The 22279-nt window shown below is 38.1% G+C and overlaps 1 protein-coding gene across 1 annotated transcript in view; it reads right to left on the bottom strand.

Moving 5' to 3' along the window:
• lypd6 (LY6/PLAUR domain containing 6) overlaps positions 1 to 9151 on the bottom strand; it is a 58388-nt gene extending 49237 nt beyond the window's left edge. Inside the window, exon 1 of the mRNA XM_036570953.1 lies at positions 8966 to 9151. The gene's annotated coding sequence lies outside the window, so the exon portion shown is untranslated. The remainder of the gene's footprint in view (positions 1 to 8965) is intronic.
• Positions 9152 to 22279: the final 13128 nt, after the last annotated feature.

The raw sequence follows: 22279 nt of genomic DNA, 5'->3' as shown, positions 1-22279 counted from the left end.
AAGAGAAAATCAAACTGCACTCTTGCATAGCTGTCAAGAAGGCCTTACTGAGAAAAGGAGACAGACACATCAAACAAAGAAGCTGCTGGTGTCCTCACAACAATGGACTGACCACCCCAGAGTCCACACCTCAACATCACTGGATGGCGAGAAGCAGAAAATGCTAAGCCGACTTCTAAGACTGAACTTTGGAGGTGTGGCTGCAGATTTCTTTGAAAAATTCAAAGCGAGTCTCCTCAAAAGAACAGCAGCTGTAATAAAGGTAAAAAGTGGACAAATTAAATATGGAAAAATGATTTAATACTTATTATATACTTAATATATACTTAACATTTAAATATGTTTTCTACTTTTTTCCAGACTCTGGAAAATCAGTAGGTTGTCCTTAATAGCCAATTCTACTATAGCCAGGATAGTTTGGTACGTAATACATTAATAAAGGATCAAATTTAGCCTCTGCTAAAATTCTGACGTCACTTCATTATATAATCTGTGGTAAATGTATTTGTTCTAGTTTATTTCTTATTATTTTGGAAGCGTTCACCTTCCATAACTTCTCACCAAGTGATTTATCTCATTATCATTTTCTACAATACATTCCTAAAAAGCCAGATGTAACTGTTCTCTGCTATAATTCAGTTGTTTAATCCAATCATCCAGTCATGTTCTCTCTATTTCTCAGCATTTCTCTTCCTATAACTCCTCGCGAAGTGATTTATTGTCATTTTCTACCCACAGAATCTTAAGTATATGCATGACATCATATGTAGGTGGTAGATCTAAGGCCTCTGCCTAGCTTTGGAGCGTGGAAGCGTCCTCAACATCCCCCCACCCCACCCGAATGAACAGGACCCGAGGGACTGCACGCCTGTTAGGAGCCTTGCGTGGGCACTGGGCTCTTAAAGACCAAAGCATGAACGAATGCATTTTTTACGCCAGTGAGGATCCTTTCATCGCTAAAATATTCTCCACTCCGCATCCATTGTTCGGCCGACACCCCCGTGACCGAAAGTGCTGCCCCGCCGCCATCCGGCTATCAGAATCACAGATGGGTTTTGGATATAACCCTGTAATTCTATTCTTTTTATGCATGTAGCCTTGATCTAATGCATTTCCCTTGCTCTTTACATGGCTGGATTGTATGTATTATTGCATTACTGTACTATTACCAGCAAGCTTTAGGATGCTGAGACAAGCCTGTTTATCAAGTGCAAACTGTCACATTTTGTTCAGTTTTGAACTTAAGCAAGGTTCATATTCTTTAACATGCAAACTACTGATCTCTGCTTCAGATGAGAATGTAAACTGTGTTTCCAGCACCCACCATTTAAAGAGAGTTCAGTCAAAAGTGGCAGGAGCGCAGTTACAGTTTACCCCGTTTGGGTTAAATGTAACAGACTGAGGGGCCAGCTGTATACAATGCTGAAGTAGTTACTCAAAAGAGCAATCATAAATGGATTATGTCACTAATTACATCCTGGGAAAAACTTACTTGACTTCTATAATACTCTCTAAGTCCCACACTAATCGGAAAAGTACAATTGGAAAGTACAAGGACTACTGGAAGCTTTCTCCCTTTCATTTTTTTTTGCACCAATATTTGCACATAAATTTGAGTCTTTTTTCATACAAGTGACACATTACCTTTTCCTGTAACAATGTAGTGTGACTCATTACAGTTTAATCTCTTGTGATCGAATTACAGTAAATTACAGTGACCTGTTCCAAGGCAAGGATAATGACAGGCCTTTTAAATCATTATTACTGGCTATTAGCACTATAATATATAATAAATTGAAATATATATTTTTTTAACCGGACATCTACAGTATGTTTTTAATGACTGTATGTAGAGAAACTTTAAAAAATGAACTGTTTTAAATTTATACAGGGGGCATGGACGTCTCTTAGAGCTGGGCAATATGGCAACAATGTAATCTCATGATAATTCAAGAAGTTTTTTACGATACGGGTGGTGCAACCGTCTAAGCGTTGGCCCTATCGTCAGGAGATCGCGAGTTCGATCCCTGGTGATGCTACAGCCATCCGTGGCTGGGAGTCCAAGAGAGCACAATTGGCCTCGCTCTCTGGGTGGGTAGGATGGTCCCCCCTTCTCCCCCCATCACTCAAGGCGATGCTAGTCAGCGCAGGCGTCTGTTAGCTGACGTAACAGAACTGGCGGTTGGCGCTTTCCTCCGAGCGCGTTCAGCTGTCCAATGACGTTGCGTGAGCGGCAGTTTGAAAAGAAGCAGTGCCGCTTCACAGGTCTCGGAGGAAGCCTGTGTTAGCCTTCGCCCTCCTAGCGTTGATAGTATCGTGTGATTGGGGGAGTCCTAACTAGTGCGTGGAATTGGAGACAACTAAATTGGGAAGAAAATCAGGGGGGGAGAAGTTTTCATGATGCACAATATTTCATGATATTTATTTTACCAACATCTGGTAAGTTAGAACAGATAAGGTAGTGCTACATTTTAAAACGATCAAAAAGTATCAACACATTGTGCTGCACTAAATCTAATTAAACAGGCCTAATTAAGCTCTCTTCTTAATCAAACCAACAGTTGGGAAGTGCTTTTAATGGTCAATAATTGGGAAAAAGCATACTGTGACATATTTATTGTAATATTGTGTATATATATTGTTATATTGTGTGTATATGTATGTATCACAGACAGACTATCGTACTGCCCAGCTCTAATGCTGCGTTCGAGTGCACCACTAAACTCTGTTCGGGTGCTCATTCATACATACACCCACCACACGGAAAAAGACAGCACAGATGTCCAGAGAAAACATAGCCTGCTTTTTCTTTGCTGGGTTAAAAAGCACATACATCTAATAAAATCTCATGAGTTACATATTTTTTAATCACATTCACTGTAAGTTTACTGTTTTTCACTCCTATGAAAGGTTAAAGGTCGCATTATACGTCACATCTCTTAAACTTGTGTATCATCTAGAACACCCAGTTAACCAGTTGTAAATACAACTTTTTTGGCTGTTCAAACCCAGTTTAAAAGTGGGAAAATTGGTATTTCCTAGTTTCCCAGTTTCGACACCACTCAAATGCAGCATAACTTCTCTCGTTGTTTTCTTTGTGAGTTTTAGTCGTAACACTGTATTAAAACTAACCCCATCGTGTGGATGCTGTACTTCAGCCTGGCTAACTCTCACTGAGAGCTGTTTATCTGCTAAACAGGTAAACAGTGCTGTATTACAGCCACCAAGAGGGTGATTAAAGTAATACAGGTGTGAATTCTATGACTGATACACAACTCAGTTACAATTTAGTTACTAATACGGGACAAAAAAGTCACATTCAGCTGTTTTAATGTCTATCAAGCCAGCTAGCACTGTTCCTAACTTGGCTAGCTAATTCAGCATGGCTTCCCATAGGGGAATGAGATATATAGCCATATACGAACATATATCACAAAGAGTCAGGCATGTATTTCAAAATATGTGTACATATATGTTATGTACATATATATAATATAGTATCAAATATTGGGCATACATGTATAATTTATGGATTGTGTACACACAAATATACATAAAGTCTGGTTCCATTGACTTACAATAAAAGTATTTTTCCCTGTCCTGTAAAGTTATTATTTTGGAGAAGTTTTTTCCGACAGCAGCAATATATATATATATATATATATATATATATATATATGTGTGTGTGTGTGTGTGTTTGTATATATCTGACACATGGATCATACCCATATGTCTGATACAAGCACCAGCAAAAAATCTAAACAAAGCACCATAAATATTGAAATATATGTCCTATGTTTCAAAAAGGCCAGTTTTAAATATGTCACATATATGTCCATATGTAAGTAAGCTGGATATAAGAGAAATCCATATATGTCAATATATGTCATATATTTGAATGCCATATATTGCCATATATCAGATTTCCATATGAGTTATGTTACTCTTCAAATCATTTTGGCAAATAATTGCCGACAACATCTTCCTTCAAGTTACTCAGTGACAGAGAGAGGCATTTTGTGCACCACAATATTTCATTTCAATGTCGCAAATTAGGTTCGAGATTACTGAACCTCACAACAGCAGCTACAGAAGAACACAGCTGTAGACAGAGCATGAACAGAATTTCAACAGAATATGAGCAAAGAACTGCACTCCGTGGGCTGAAAATGTGCAGCTGTAGCTCTGCTGCTCTACTCTGTGCAGCCTCACTTGGCCTCCATGGCAGTAATGTCATCAGGCCACGGCCTCGGCTCTGAGTTTCTTCAAGGCACAGTCTCTTTCCTCCAGGGTAAAGACTCTCTCAGATCACACATCAAAGGCAGCCCGTCTCCAGCTCTGTGGATTTCCTCTGCGCTGCAGACTGAGTGAATTTTTCACGGGTTTCCTTCCCTCTGTCTCCCTGACTCACTCTCTCTCTCTCTCTCTCTCTCTCTCTCTCTCTTTCACCCTCCCCACCTTCCGAGTCAGAACACACTTCACACATGAACTATCCATGCACACCAAAGCAACACAAACTGACACGATCCAAGTGGCAAAGTGGCACAACCAGTACAACTGAAGGGGAATTCCACCATATTTTCAAAATTTCTGAATAATTCAGTCCTTGAGATGTAAACAGAGTCATTCAGAGTGTTTGGCATGAAATGGTTCATTGTAGACAAACTTACAGACTCTTAAGAGATTTCTTTACAATGGTGGTAATAGGAACCCGGGGTTGCCATGTCTACAACATAAATATAGCCATTTTATTTACTATCCAAAACCACCAGTGAACCTTCATGTGCCTCCTGAGTTTTTATATAGAGTGTGGATGATGATAAAATAGTGAAAAAATTTTAAAAAATGAATTTTCTTTGGGGACTATTTTGCCTTACAACGTCCTGCATACCCCTCCACCATGCATGGATTAAAATAAATGGATTAAAATACATTTTAAGCAAAAACGTTATCATAAAACTATCATAAAACAATGTGTCAGACATCAGGCGGTGCATTCATAACCATTTCATGTAATAATTTCCATTGAGGGAGCTTTTAGAGGTGGCGTCTGGTTCCTATCACCAACACTGTGAACAGAGCATTTTGCACCAAACCACTCTGAATGACTCTGTTTACATTTCAATCATCTAATTATGTAGAACTTTTGAAAAATTGGTGGAGTGTCCCTTTACATGAGGTCATGTAAAAGAAATATACACAAAGAGTCTTAAAGAGACATAAAGAAATTAACTTATTTTGAATAAAGAAATGTTTATGGATACCCGCCAAAATAATCCCACATTAAAACAGAAGTAATTCTGTTGTAAAGGTGTCAGGGTCAAAATGGGCCAAGCACACTTAAGACTCACTGCTATTCTCAGCAGCCCTGTGACAGTCATGACATTTCAAAAGGCCATTAACTGCCATACAAATAACTGCGATGAATAATTAGTCTTTTTTGTTTTGCATTTTTTCTACTGTACTACTATTGTGTTGTAGATTGTACTGTAATTGAACTGTATTTGTATTGTAATAGTTGCATTGTATGCAACTATTAAAGTACAAGCCTAAAGCAAACTGGCTCATTAGCTGTCTTGCTTCCTAGCCTCTGATACTCAGTTTTCTTCCAACCGATGAAAGAGCTCAAATAAACAAACATTAATGAAATTTAGGGGTGGGCAATATGATGATATTTATCATTATCGATATAAATGACATTATATTATGATTCCCTGAGCATATTGTGGACATTGTTAGAACACTGACCACCTGTATGTTTCTATAGAAAGGAGAATAAATAGTCCTGTTTAAAGAACAGTGTGCAAAACATTAAATAAAAAATCACTGTACTCATAATTTTTAGACAGTATTTTTGAATGGTTCTTTTTCAGTTCTAACTTATCAAACCTTAGGAAAAAAGTATCATGATGCATATCGTGCACTGAGAAAATGTACTGAGAAAAGTATTGTTATATTATTTTATAATATATTATAATATATTGTAATATATAACACATCATTAGGTTATATTTTTGCCATATCACCCACCTGAAATTTAAAAATCATTACAAAACTATAACTCAATCACTCAAATGGAATTTTACTGCAAAAAAAACAAAAAAACAGGCTTGTGCCGCATCCAGCACACTTCATACATCATCTCTGATACACACTGGCCAGCTAGATGCTGTTGGGATGTTTTAAGTGGCATGTGTGAATGTCAACAATATATTTTCTCCTATGAAAATTATGAAACCGATTATTTATTGGACATTTGATACTGGTGCCAACAACTGTTATTAAAGTATCCATGCAGATAAAATAGGAATTGAACCTGATATACGCATTTACTAAAAGAGGAACATTTCAAACTATAGATATACTACACTAGCACACAGCTGCTGAACAAGAGTAAAAAGTGTGACTTTGCAAAATTACTGCATAATTTAATCATTAAGAAGTGAGCAAAGTCATTCAGAGTGGTTTGGTGTGAAATGCTCCGTTCTAGAGAAACTTACTGTGTCAGAACTGTTCACAGTGGTGGTGATAGGAACCAGACGTCCACCTCTAAAAGCTCCCTAACACAAAGTTATGCTGTGAAATGGTTATGAATGCACTTCCTGATGTCTGAGACATTGTTTTATTATAGTTTTGAGAAAGCGTTCTGGCCTAAAATGTACTTTCCATAAATCCTTTCATGGTTAAGAGGCACATGCAGGGTGCACACAAGGCAAAATAATCTTCATTTTTGTTTTGTCACTCATGTTGTTTTTATCACTATTTTAGCATCACCAGCATTCCATATAAAAGCCCAGAAGACACGTGTAGGTCCACTGGCGGTTTTGGATAGTAAATAAACTGGCAATATTTGTGTTGTACACATGGCGACTCCTGGTTCCATCAGCACCACTGTAAAGAAATCTGAGACTCTATGATGAACCATTTCATGTTGAATTATACACATTCTTTTCCCTTTTAACCGTCCAATACTCATAATATCATAGAGATCCAGCACTTACAAACCTACCAAACAATATGAAGACTGCAAATTCCAGAATTAATTCTGGATTAAAAGGTAAGGAAGGTGTGGTTCTGATCAAGACATGAATAAAAATGTGTTTGAATACTGAATTTATCTGTTGAAATATAACAAGAAACAGCATTAGAGCTGCACAAAATCCAAGCTTAGCAGTTATATTGCTATAATGACACATCTTGTAATATATTACAATATTTATTAATAACGTGACACATCCGCCCACAAGACCAATCATCTGGAACTGTGATTGGTCAGGATGCTGACAGCACACAGTAAAAAGCACAGTAATTGTTCAGAAGGCTTATTTGCATAGTGAAGCATTGGGCAATATCAGTTTTGCAAAGGCCAATACTGCGATAATGGTCAACAAATAATATGGGCTATTGTGCAGTCCTGCTATTACAGCCCTGCTGTTGGAATATGTACAAAAATACTGAAAAACTGCAAAGAGAACACATAAGCTGCTATAATACACCACTGCAAGAAGCACACAAAGCACTTGCCGGCGGGTTCACGCCTATTCCAAACATCTGCGTGCATGTTCCAAAAACATGCAGCATAGTCTGAATTTCATCCATGCACCTGCTCCTTGATGTATTCACTCTGGCAGGTCCGACAGGCCAGTTTCACTGATGATTAGTTCCATATAACATTGACCAAAAGCGTGAAATTGGACCTACATACGTGGCATAGCATGTAGTTATTACACACTGCCTGACCTTTTCCTCTAAATGAATGACAGATGCTGAAATTTCTGCATCTGAAATATCACAGATAAGGAAGCTCTGTGGGCATCACACTGGAAAAAATCTGCATTGACCCCCAAGTGCATCATTACTCTGCCTGCATTTCTCTCTCTTAAGGCACCGGTTCTTTGCTACTCACAGTTACCAAATTACCATCATCACAAACAATGTGCTGCTCAATAAGAACGACAGGTGAGCAATATGGCAAAAACATACATCACGATACTTCTCGATATGCAATATGCATCAAGATATGACTAAAAACTATAACTACAGTGGTTTTCATTCAGCGCTTTACATTCTGTACCACCTTAAATACAGTGAAACAGGCCTAATTGTGCTCTCTTTGCAATGAAACATGCGGCTGTTCAGCATTTTCTCAGTACTGATGATACCCACAATAAAATGCTTGTGCTGAGAAAAGCATTTTGGGACAATGTGATGCAATTTACCACAATAAGGAGAAATATCAGCGCACTGACCACCCTAATAAGAACAGACGGACTATTTTCACATTTTTTTGCATCAATTTTCTGAAGAGCATCTAGGACACAATAAACCTGAAATGTATTTGAACCAGTGGGTCGCAGCTGGTTTATTTATGTTAATCGAAGTGAAGGATTATGGGGGAAATAAATTACGTTTTTTAATACAAATAAATAAATAAATAAATAAGAACAACCAGCATTACAATAAATTGCTTGCTTATTTTAAAAATACCAACAAAATAAAAAATAGTACACAAAAAAGCTGCCCTACAAAAATGTATTAAAAAAAAAAAATCCGAAAACAAAAACAACTGGCCCTAAAATAAGTAAATAATACATTTTGAAAAAGAAAGAAAGAAAGACAGAAAGAAAGAAAGAAACTTACCCCAAATAAATAAATAAATAAATAAATAAAAACAGCTACTGTAATTCTGTGCTAAAGGTATCAGGGTCAAACTGGGTCAAGTACTCTAAATACTCACTCACTACACTCAACAGTCCTCAGTCTTACACTCAGATTTGTGGGTCTCAGCGTTAAAACACTCCGTATTAAGACTCTTTATATCACTAAAGAACCGAACAGCCTCCGTCCTCCCGTGTTGTTCTACCTTCAGCTTCACATGGGCGGTGAAAGCGTGACTTGTTTTCACGCCTCCCTTCAAACACTGACGCAGCAGAAAGGCAAGAAAACGCGGCTCCTCTTTACTCACCAAGAAAAAAAGAGAGAGAAGCCTCGCTCCTCCGCTCCTGTCACACCTCCCCGGCAGTTCCCTTTCTCCTTCTTTCTCCTTCTCCGGCGGCGTGTGGAGGCTAAACATCCATCTGTGCGCTTTTCTCCTCAGACTTCTCTCTCCGAGTGTGTCTGAGCTCTGACCCACTCCTGCACCTTTACTGCTCTCGGCTCCGGCAGCGATCAGTGAGATCAGTGTTTTTGCCCACCCGTATTCAGACAAGCCCCGCCCTCCAGCGCTGTGATTGGCTGGCAGTTCGTCCACACACGCTCGAGCCTTCATCTCTCTCGGTATTTTTTATATAAAAATATAATCTGAAAAATACATATATCTGTTGAAATATACATTTAAAACACATAATGCTTTAATATTTCATTTTTAAAATGAAAAATTAAGTCACTTATGCTCATTAAATTAAATGGCAGATTTAAATAAGTTCTACATGATTTAAATCTCATGTATATGTACTTAAAGGGGAAATCCACCGAATTTTCTAAATTTCTGCACAAATAGATGATTAAGATGCAAATCCTTTTAGACATTGTTTAAAGATAAGATAAGATAGGGTAAGATATGATAAGATAAGATAATCCTTACATTATTATTCCCACAACAGGAGAAATTCACAGAGCTACAGCAGCAAATGGACAGCAAGGCACTCAAGAGAAAGAGTAACAAGAAAAGAATCAGCAAACAAGGTATCAACCTTGTTAATTACTTAACAAGGTTACAGTTTGTTGATTAGTACCATGTATACACTACATATATATATTAAAGATAAAAATATACATTAAAGATAAAAAATAAACTGTATGTTTCACAAAAATTAAGAATATAAACATTATAAATAAAAAAAGCAAAAGAATCTACACTATAAGGATATTTTACACATATTACACATGAAATATTGCACATTTACGGTAGTTTTGAGACGGTTTTGCCTAAAACATATTTTTAGTCCATTTACAGCGGAGACATACACACAAGGGAAAACAGTATCTAAAGAAAACTTTTTTTCATGTTTTTCCACTATTTTACCATCATCAACATTACACATAAAAACTCACTGGTGGTTTTGGATAGTAAATAAAATGGCTATATTTGTGTTGTAGACATGGCGACCCCTGGTTCCTATCAGCACCACTGTAAATAAGTCAGTAAGAATCTCTACAATGAACCATTTTACCTCAAACCACTTGGAATGGTGTCATTTACATTCTGAAAAATCAGTGGGATTCCCTTTTAAGTGTAGTGAATAGGTTAGCGAGTTTAGTTTCATTCTGTCATGTTGGTTCAGCTCCTGTTCTGCTCTACTGTTGCCCACACCTCTCACTTTGGAGCATTCACATTTTATTTTAGAACAAAACTCTCCAAAAAGTAAAAAATAGAGACAAACAAACTTCACTTTAATTCTGCAGGGAGCTGAGGTATAACTCATGTCTGTTGGATTTTCTACTCAGGGTTTTAGTAGCTGCTTTTACTTCAACATGAGTCATTATGTCATCTCAAGTGAGAAGATTTCAACATAAGGATGGTTTTATGTTACTCAGCCAACTTCTTCTAGTGCGTTGGGTTTGTGTGGGTAATTCATCAGGCCATTAGTGTCATGATTTAAGACCATCTCATCGACAAGACCAAGCAGAGCTTCACTGAGAAACTGAGCCCCAGCTTTTATTAGCGTCTAAATAACTGCAGGGAAAATGAACATTTCAGAGGGAAACGCACTCTATACTCCTGGCCTCTGACTTTCTTCTGAACTGGATCATGCAAACACTACAAAGTAGTAAATGGAGTGAGGGGTGCTTTGGGGTTCCTACTAAAAGAATGTAAATGGAGTTTAACTTCTATAAGGAAAAGCTCCTGATTCACACACAAGGTTTGGGCCTTGGGGAGCCAGTGTGCAAGGCTGGCGGTGGGCCGAGGACCAAAAACACAACAAACAAACAAACAGACAAATATGGTAGGAAGGTTTCAAATCAAGTTATTATACTATATACTATATTTTATTGCTAAAATGCTTCAGTAATACAATTTTCATGTGCAAAAGTCAGAGCTCACCCTTCATTGCTCAAAATGGGCATTAAGTATGAATGATTCATTTTTCAGTTCCAGGAAAAAAGCAGAAAACACACATATACTCAACCCAGACACACCTCCAAAGTTCAGTCTTAGAAGTTGGTTTAGCATTTTCTGCTTCTCACCAACCAAATAATCCCAAACACATTCAGTTATGGTTGAGGTCTGAACTCTGGGGTGGTCAGTCCATTGTTCTGAAAACACCAGCAGCTTCTTTGTTTGATGTGTCTGTTTCATTTTCTCAGTAAGAGCTTCTTGAACAGCTACACATCCTTTCAGACCCATAGTGCTGAGTTGTCTTCTCACAGTGGAAGGATGGACAAAAACACCTGTGGATGTTTTCAGATCTGAAGCAGCTTGATTTTCTCCTCTCTCTCAAAGATGAAAGCTTTAAGTGCTGTTTATCTGATGGGGGCAGTTTTGGTGTCTACCAGGTCTTTCAGGTGGTTGTTAGGAGTCCCTTTTTCTCTGTAGCTTTTAATAATTTTTTTGAATTCCAGTTTTGAAAACTAATTTTTTTTTTCTCACATTTTCACTTTCTTCTTCCTTATGCAAGTGGACCACACTGCCACACTTTGGGCAGCAGTGCACTAGAGTGCCCCCCTGATCATGACCAGCAGAGGGCCACAGAATGTGATAGACACTCAACCTACAACAGAGCAACCAAAACTTGAAGACTTCAGTTGAAACTGTCAGTTACGCGAAACAAAAATGAACTGTAGTGTCTTTAAAATGCACATATAAGAAAAAAAGAAGCACTTTGTAAGTTTTAATGTCAGAATGAAGGTGGGTTCATACCAATGTGAGTCAATTACAAGCTTCAAAAAGTACAAAGCTGTCGGTATAGAGTCCCATATCGTTCCTTAGGACGGGCTGACAGTTGGTTGCTTAAAGTAATAGTAATAAATCACTATTATGCAAATCTCATCTATATTTTATTTGCTCTATCGCAGTTTATTTGACCTCTTATACAGCACTTTAGCCAAGCAAAATAAATTTTCTAAATAAACTTTGCCTTGTCTAAGAGTCCCATTGAAACTCAAGGCCTGATGAACAACACACATACACTGAATACATGTTCTGTCATTTGCACAGAAAGAAAAAAGGAATTAGGGACTAATTTTTAAGGCCTTAAATGGAGCACAAAATAGTAGATTTGTTTCCTCATTGTTATACATTCATATATAAGTGAAATAATTATTCACAACAGCAAAGTACAAATCCATCAGCTCGTACTTAAAGGCACATTCCAGCCAAAATATAATCTTTAACCATTGATGCATCTGTTGTAAACATGCCTTCTTGCCTCTTACCAGAGAGCCTAGACTCTGGAGCGAGGGGCTCTGATTTAAAGACTAGGTAACCTCCCTCCTGATGATGCGTCTAGAAGGTGGAAGTAAGTTTTTATCTTTTATCTAAGTAAGTATCTTTGTAGTTGATACTTGGGGGTCAGGGAGGTCAGTGTTATATCATGCTAGATGGCATCACAGATGTATTTCTTAGCCTCTAGATCAGTGGCTAGCATAGTGCATGCTGGGTATTATAGTGAGAGAACACTGATGAACAACAATGACACAAAAACATGAATTCTGCCAAACTGATGTGGCTGAAGATGCACGCCGCACTACAGAATACTGTATAACATGACAAATATCATATTAATGCTAGTTCAGGCAGGAATGGCCCTTTAAGTACACTGAATTGAGTAAATGTGACTAATTCCCACCTTTACTTTCAAGATAATCTGTCATTTTCATTTAATGAGCAGACATAATTGATGATCTCAAGAAAACAGACATTTAAAGCATTGAGGCTTTCGAATAAATCGTTCAACGGGCACTTGAAGCAATGAGGGTTTACATTAAAAGCAAAAATGTCAGGAATGCTCTTTGAACCAACATCACCTGCACATCTTCAGCTCCAAGGAACAGCGTCCTATGGGTTTTTTTGATAGACTCTGGATGTGCAATGAAGCTGTTTGTCCCAACTTTGCTGCAGTAACAGCCTCTTCTAGGAAGGTTTTACACTAAATGTTGGAACCTTGTTGTGAGGATTTAATTGCATTCAGCCACAAGAGCATTAGTGAGGTCAGGTTCTGGATTACTCCATCTTATCCCAAAGGTATTGATTTGAGCTCTGCCACTTTAGAGAAAGCAGTTTCTTATGTGTGGCTGCTTCAGAGTGTAGCATTCTATTGGCAATGCTTTTCTATGGAGATTATACAGGTGAGTGTCCACCTGTGTCTGCAGTGGGTGCACCTTAAAGGAGCTGTGTTCTGGTCTGATGAGGCAGCATTTTATGGAAATAATGGATGTGTTTTTCAAGCCAAAGAAGAAAAGGATCATCAGGACTGTTACCAGCATAAAGTTCAAAAAGCCAAAATCTGTCACAGTATGGACAAAACCTGTTAATTAACAGTAAAAGTATGTTTTCTAAGAAATCTGTAAAATTATAATCCTTTAATTTGTGAGAAACACTGCCTTTTAGTTTTCCTGGTTCAACTCGTTATTCTGACTGACAGTATTTTACCATAATAATAACAGTAACAAGTAAGATTAACGCAAATGTCTGTGAAATAAAGGCGATCATTTGTTATTGTTAAATTACATTTTATTTCCGTAAATTAATGAGTTTAAGTGCAAGTTCAAATGGTCTTCATTGTCATTTCTCAACACAACTTGCATTAGAGCCTAACATTATTTATACCCATGCCAAAGTTTGATTCATAGTAAATTTTTGTTTGACCAATATGTTTTTTCTGGCTAGAAAGGACATTACCAAATAACAAAAACAGTGAGACAATCTGATAGATATGTTAATTATAGATTTTAACTATTTATGTTTTTTTCTTACATTTTAACTAAAATGCCATGTCCAAAGTTATTTATACCCCTTTAAATTGCTGCAGATTTTTTGAGAAAATCAAGCTTCTATGTCATTTCAAATGGTTATGGTCATTTCTAGAGTATTCTAAAGCATTCTAATATTCTGATGTATTCTAATATTCTGTCTGATGTAGTAGTTCTCTAGTCAGTTACTAGTCAATTGCAAGTCATGGCTAAAACCAAAGAGCTTAGTGAAGACCCCCGGGTACACACTGTGGCTGCTCACAAGATGAGAAAAGGCCATAAAGCCATATCCAAGTGTTTTCCAGTGCCAGTGGCCACAGTGCAAAGCATAATCAAAAGAGAATTCTACATTTTGAAAAATGTGGTGTGGTAGGAAGCCAAAAGTGACCACCTGCGCTGGCAAGAATGATCACCACCAAGGCCATTCTGATGAATCCGATCAATCTCAAGACAGACACTCCAGCGGACACTGCACAAGACTGGCCTCCACAGATGCTGACCAAGGAGGACTCCACTTCTCCAAGGCACAGAAAATCTCGCCTAGCCTTTGCAAAAGCTCACCTAGACAAAAAGGAAAGCTTTTGGTCATCAATTCTGTGGTCAAAAGACATAAAAATGGATTTGTTTGAACATAGGGATGTGGCTTTCGTGTGGAAAAAGAAAGGAGAAGCATTCAACCCCAAGAACACCATTCCCACAGTCAAGCATGGTGGTTGGAATTTAATGCTTTGGGGGTGGCTAGTGGGTCAGGCCACCTCACCAAAGTAAACAGCATCATGAGAAAAGAGGATTACATTAAGATTCTGGAGGAAAACATCAGGCAGCCTGCAGAAAAACTTGGCCTTGGGCAGCACTGGACCTTCCAACAAGACAATGATCCAAAACACACTGTCAAAGTGGTCAAGAAATGGTTAACAGACAACAATATCAACATTTTGGAGTGGCTCAGAAAGAGTTTAGACGGGGATCCTATCTGTGGAGGGAGCTAAAGATCTGAGTGATGGCAAGGAAGCTTTCTAATCTCAAAGACCTGGAGATCAGCGCAAAAGAGGAGTGGTCCAAAATCCCAGGGGAGACATGCAAAAAGCTTGTTAGCAATTGTAAGAACCATTTCCTAAAGGCCTTGCCGCTGATTACTGAGAAAGGGTATGAATAATGTCTTATCGTCATTTATCACTTATTTGGCAGCCAAAAGAAACATACTGGTTAAATAAAAATTCACTGTATATCAAGATTTGGCGTGGGTCTGAACAATTTTGGGCTTAATTTTGGAGTAAAATGTTGTTCTTCATTCCCTACAGAGGACACATCTGGACAACAGCACTGTTAAAATACAGTATATGTATGGTATTATTATTATTTTTATATACTATTTGTTTACAGTGTAGCTCAAACAGAGTTTACTATTACTGTCTTCTGTTTTTATTAGCATTTCACATACTGTCCCAACTTTTGACATGTTGAGGGAAATACTAAAGTTCAGACCACATGGTTACGAGAAAGTAACCTTAACTGTACCATTTCATGCATGCTTCAGTTATCTACATCATCACATAAAATAGCACAGGCTGGACTCCTGGGATGGAGACCACATCCGCACACCACAAATCAACCCTCCATCCTGTCTGAAAGCCCACACTGGACACCGATGCTTTGAAGTGGCTATTTAGGCACCGAGTTTTATGTGTTGCTGATGGATTTATGTACTCTGTATGTTAATGTGTTGGGTTTTTCCAATGGAGGCTTTCTAAAAATACCCATTCAGTGCTCAAATCACTCTGCTGATGACTCGTAAGGAGTAAAGCTTTGTGGTTGATATTGTGGTTCTGGTCCAGATGTGGAAAAAGGCCACCTTTCATGGTTTAAGATGCTACTCTGAAGCCAGCGCCCATGAGTAACTGTCATTTTAATTGTAAAGTCAGCCCATTTTCAACCAATGGTACATATATCTTCTCACCACACACTTTTAGGCCCCACTCTGATGGGAAAATGAGCGGTTGGGTTTGTAAATTGTGAATAGCAGCCTGAGGGAAGTCACACTGACATTCTAGAGCATTTTCATTTCTTCAGTGGCTGAAAGAAGCACCCAGTTTTAGCACAGAATAAGGAGGTAACCAACATATAATCTAGAAGCGTATGAATGCGACCCATTTTCCCACTGTAGGTGCCAATATGAAGTTTCTGAAGAACTTTGAGCTCTAATGCAGTTTGGCACCTGTGACTGAAATGGCAATAAAAGATTAGAGTCAATGTTTAGGCTCGTGCTTAAACATGAATAGTAACAGTACTACCACAGTGGTGTTACCTTTTAGGCCCATTTACTTGAAGTTTCACCTTTTATATTTCCTTTTATATCTTTTAATTGGCTTGTGAGTGCATATATCATATACAGTACTGTGTAAATGTCTGAGACCACCTTTCATTTATTTAACAGCCATAATCTTTTTCATTTTTCAGATTAAAAAAAGACAGAAAATTACACAAAAGCCTTGACAACTAAAAATAATATCATTTATTTCTGTGTCCACTCTTTACCTTTATTACAGCTTTCTTTCTTTTCATAAGAATTTTTTTCACAATCAGTGATGTTGAGGTCTGGACTCTGGAGTGGTCAGTCCACTGTTCTGAGAACACCAGCAGCTTCTTTGTTTTAGAGGCAGGTAAAAGTTATTACACTTTCATCAAAGATGGTGGAAAAAAACAAAAATTTTGTCTTTCAAAGAGTATAATACAATGAATTGTGCTTAATATGGCCAGGAACATCAACTAACATGGTAAAAAAAGGTCAATTTTGAGGTCAGGTTGACTTTCAATAAAAACAATAAGGAAGCCATCGGACCTCTACTCTTCGTGTAGTGTATTGAAATCAATCTGAATGGACACGTGTATCATAGGCCCTTATAAAGTGCTTTTGTTTTTTCAGTGTGTTGATGACTAATCGACTTTTCTGACTAGTTGTAACACTTTATTTGGAGTGGTCCTTTGTAGGTGATTAATAAACTCTTAACAGATTATCAGTAACACATCAACAACATATCAGTGAAGTAGCAGTAATGAAGCATCTGAATACACTGAAGTAAATATATTGAAGATGTACTGTTGATACATTATTTACATTAAGTAGATGTACAGTTAAAATGTTACTTCCATTCCGCAAAACCTAACCTTACCAACCTTACCCAAAACCTAACCCTAACCCTGGCCCTAATCCTAACCCTAACCTTAACCTCAACCCAAAACCTAATCTTGACCCTCATATGTTTTTGACATGTTACTGAGATTCTGTTGAGAGTTTGTTTCATCTAAAAGAATCACTCCAAATAAAGTGTCACTTAAATTTTAGTAATACTTACAGGCTGTTTACCAAATGAAGAGACTCGGCGTCACCTAAATTGACCCATAAAACATCTGGACGCCTTATCCTGTACAAAAGAACAGAACATTAGAGCAGCATATAAATTTCATGCATGACTGAGCTCCACTTAAAGTTTACATCTAAAATCGGCCGCTTTCCCATAATTACAACCTGCTACTCCCGGCTCAGGTTTCATGTAATGGAGGGACGAGGGCTCGCTGGCAGGCCGAGACGACTAGATAAGGATCATTTTACTCCTGGATGAAACAGAAGTGAGCAAGAAGAGTGGAAGAGTGGAAAGAGGCTGAATCATAGTCTGGAGATAAAATAAAATTTATACAAACAGACCCAGTCAGCTGAGATGGCTGGTGTTTAGAAGTTTGCTTCTAAAGTTTTGCACTGGACGGATGAGGCTAATGTACACTATATGGCCAAAAGTACATGGACACTGCTTCTAATGATTGAGTTTAGATGTTTCAGCCACACGCATTACTAACATTAAATCAAGCACATAGCCATGCAATCTCCATAGACAAACACTGGCAGTGGAATGGGTTGTACTGAAGAGCTCAGTGACCTTAAACATGGCACTGTCATAGGATTCCAATTAGTTTGTGAAATTTCTTCCCTGCTAGATTTTTCATTTCACTTTTTCATTCACTTACAGTGCAATTACTGTGAAATGGAAGCTGCTAGGAGCAACAACAGCTCAGCCACAAAGAGATAGACCAGCAAACTCATAGAGCAGGGCTGCACACCAGCCTAAGATCACTATACGCAATGCCAAGTGTTGGCTGGAGTGGTGTAAAGCACGCCGCCACTGGACTCTGGAGCAGTACAAACATGTTCTCTGTAGTGATGAATCAAGCTTCATTATCTGGCAGTCTGATAGACGAGTCTTGGTTTGACTGAACACCTTTGTTTGAGCCAGGCCGTCTTGGCCATCATCAGTGCCTGACCTCACAAATGCATTTTGATTCCCACAGACTTACTACAAAATCTTGCGGAAAGCCATCCCAGAAGAGTGGAGGCTGTTATAGCTGCAAAGGGGGGCAACTCCATATTGATGCCCATGGTTTTGGAATGCGATGTCCAACAAGCTCATATAGGTGTGATGTTCAGGTGTCCACATACTTTTGGCCATACAGTGTAGGAATATATATTTATGTATACACTTAAAGACTTGAACCCAATTTAGTTGTGGCCAATCCCCACCTATAAGATAGGTCTCCCCATCACATGCACCGAGCTGAGAGAGTGATGGCTAGCACTCTCATGACTCATGATTTCCAAACACTTGCACAGTGGGGCCACTTAGGACCCCGAAGGATTTAGATTTTAATTTTTGATTAATGTGGGCTATGCTCATTGGTAAACGTTTACAATACAAAAACGCAGCTGTGGGCAGGTCTTCTATCAGTCCAAGCCTTGATCAGAGTGGCTGAATAGCTTATCCATAACAACTCTTCTCCATGTACATTATACCAATAAGAGTCAAATATTCAGATAATATCTCTAGTTTCTAGTGATGCCATAGTACAAACCATCTTGAAACTTAACTTGTCCTTGTGGGATGATGTGGAAGTAGTTTGCATGATGCCAACTGGTGAGCTATTAGCTTTCATTACTTGCTGGCTACATTAGACTTGTAGCTCCAGTGCAAAACTAAAGAAGCAAATTAATACACCAAAGATGTCTTGGCTGTTGTTGGGGGGAGTCGGGAATGGGTATGAGACTTTTTGCCACACTACTGTTCTAGGAACTATAAGCAGCACAAGTTGAACAGTTAAAAATACAGAACAGTTTCTTTGACACTGACTTTTGCCCATATGGTCCATACAGAATGACGTTAGAATGACAGAAATGTTACGGAAATGTAGTTCATTGAAACATGTCAGATAAAAAGAGATGCATAGAGCAATAATAGACAAACACTAACAGTTTTTTTTTTTTTTTGAGAAATGAATCCATTCCACAAAGCTGGTTGTGGTCAGCTTTCGTGATGTCTCTGAATTGAAGATGCCATAATCAAATCATATCCCGGCAACTAATTACATCACTTGAGTGAAGAAAGTCGTAAGTTGATTTGCTTTTATTGAGACCATGTAAACTGATTAAATTCCACACAGAGATGTCCTCTGAACCTGATGCCTCAAATAGATCCAGGCATTTCCTATGTTACGATGAGGCCTTGTTTGCACCAGGACGTGGCACGCAACTGGATAAATGATTACTGAACTGCTTTAATGCCTAAAAGCAAAATGACAATAATAGATTTACATAGATTTGTTAGTATTTAGTGTGTCCACTCTTTATTACAGCTTCCATTTTTTCAGGAGTTTCACTTTCAGTTTTTCAAAGAAATCTGCAGCCACACCTCCAAAGTTCAGTCTGAGAAGTTGGTTTACCTTTTTTCTGCTTCTCACCATCCAAATAATTCCAAACACATTCAGTGACGTTAAGGTCTGGACTCTGGGGCGGTCGGTCCATTGTTCTGAGAACACCAGCAGTTTCTTTGCTTGATGTGTCTGTCTCCTTTTCTCAGTAAGAACTTCTTGAACAGCTATACATCTCAACTTGAAATATTTTTTTTTTCATTTATTTTCTGTTGACTTTCTTCTTCCTTTTGCAAGTGATTCCTGATCCTTAGAAATATCTCCTAAAAAATGAGTAACTTGAACTTAATGGCCATTTTGAGTGGAATTTAAATGAAAAATGGCCTTTGTATCAAACCAAAAACTGATTTGCATGAGATTTTATTCAGTGTGTCACCTTGTAGTCCGTGCGGTGGTACGAGTTAAAGCCTGTGGATGTCCATGGCTGCTGAAAGCTGAAATGGCTCTGTGGGCCATCCTGGGCTGTATTATCAGCTGAAGGCCTGTCCATCACCAGAGACAATGGCAGCAGTGAGGGGAGCTCGGACCAGGACAGAGGCCCTTTCAGAATGGCAAGACGGACACCCAATCTTTCCTTCCATTAAAGTACCAAAAAAGGTTTAAGTGCATTGCTAGCATGTCCAAGGATAGGCCTTACATTCGCTGATCTACAGCCTATTCGCATATTTCATTTCACAGAAACTGTGCGGTCTGATATTTTTACCTCAGGCACAACCGCGACCTTGTTCTTGTCTGGTGCCCAAAGGGCTTTTTAATATTAACTGATGTCTTTAAGTGCTTATACTCTATTAATTTTCTGCTAAATTCTACTCTTGTGTGGTTTCATGTACCAAAAATTGCAGTAATTAATTTCTATACAACCATTTTCCAACCTCTCTTTATCCCATACAATTAAACAGGCTGTTTGGGTACTTCTGTTACTGATGGCTTTAGGACTGATATATGTAAATAAGCTCTGTTCTGATTGGCTACTCTGTAATGCAGCTCATTAAAAAGCAGTCAAGGCTGAAACACTCTTTATAACTTCAGTGTGAATGGGTGGAGCTAAACTGCTGTAGGTTGAACTTGAGATGTGTTAATATGCTGGTTTATCACAGAAATAATAAATTCAAAATGTGCAGTTGTATCTTAGTTACCACATACTAATATACTATTACATCATAAAAATATAGAGCCATTTAGTAAATCATAATAATGAGAAAAACTGAGAAATAAGAAGAGATACTGACTTAGTATCACACATAGCATCTTATAATTATGACTTCCTATCTTAATATTTCTTTATTATGACTTGTGGTGTAATAATACTAAAATACTATGTCATAATTCTGACTTGTAATCTCATAAGTATGACTCAGCGTCTCATAAGTTTGACTTGCTATCTTAGAATAATCAGTTCCTACCTCATAATTCTGATTAGTATCTCTTAATAATCATAATTATGATGTAGAACATCACAGTTATGACTTAGTTTTGACTTACTTATGTCATAATAAAGGCTTACTATGTCATAATTGTGACTTAACGCTTACTAATGAGATTCTCATTATTATGAAACACTAAGTTATAATTATGACACAATATATGGTCTTCTTTAAATGGCGGAAAAGGGGTTCCATAGGAAATAGATAGAAATTTAGCATTAGAATTAGCAGGAAAAGTCATATTTAAGTGTGTTCTCTGTAGAGGATGTGTTCAGTTAGAAAACTAAAATGACACTTAACTTAACCAGACTGGAAATGAAATAAGGGTGCGTGAAGAGTACAGTACTGTAACAGATGGAGCTGCTGTTGTCATTTTTGTGCTCAGCTGCACACACAAACACGCGGCCTGCCCTAACATGCAGCCACCCACATCGGCCTTTACCACTTGTCTTGGGCAGGGATTCATACTGTATTACACGTGTCATAGCACATCAAATGGCCAGATGCCTCCACAGTCATTTGAATCTGCTGCAGTCATAAGCAGTTAAAGATAAGAGCCAGTAAATACAGAAAAGACACGGTATGAATCTGACTTACGTGGTCTGTAATGAGTGAAGGCTGTGGAATCTGGCAAAGAATAAACTGGTTATGTTTGGGTTGTAGGTCTTCAGCTGAACTGAGCAATAAACAGGTACCGGAGTAACTGAATATCTTGCACTTTTCAGGTACAGCCTCAGGTTTTCAGCCTGAGAACAGAACTAAAATGCTATAGAGCCCTGAGGCAGAAAGGAGGCCGTATGTGTCACCTCATCTAGAGATTACCATCATTTAACTGTACATAACTATACATAAAAAGTCAACCTGAACAGGAAATCATAATACTTACCTTGAAATACTTGCGAGTGAAATATTATATCAGGGAGAGTCTCTGAGCTTGCTGAGTGTTTCCTCTCCCTGATCAGTGGGGGCGGGAGGGGGAGGTAAAAACATATTATTGGTTAATATTATTTAGCGCCTCCCCTTGGTGCCCAGTCAAATAATCAAAACTCAGAAGATGTTTCGGAGGCGTGAAATGGAGGAATAAGTGAAGACAACAATAATAAATCAGCATAGAATCATGATAAACACAGTCGTATGCAAAGGTTTAGGCACCCCTGTTGTGTTGACTTTCAGAGTGAATATAAATTCTAAAC

The sequence above is a fragment of the Colossoma macropomum genome, unplaced genomic scaffold (genome assembly GCF_904425465.1).
Source record: "Colossoma macropomum unplaced genomic scaffold, Colossoma_macropomum, whole genome shotgun sequence".
NCBI lineage: Eukaryota > Metazoa > Chordata > Actinopteri > Characiformes > Serrasalmidae > Colossoma > Colossoma macropomum.
Note: the sequence above shows the minus strand (reverse complement) of the source record. Positions and strands in the feature narration are given on the sequence as shown.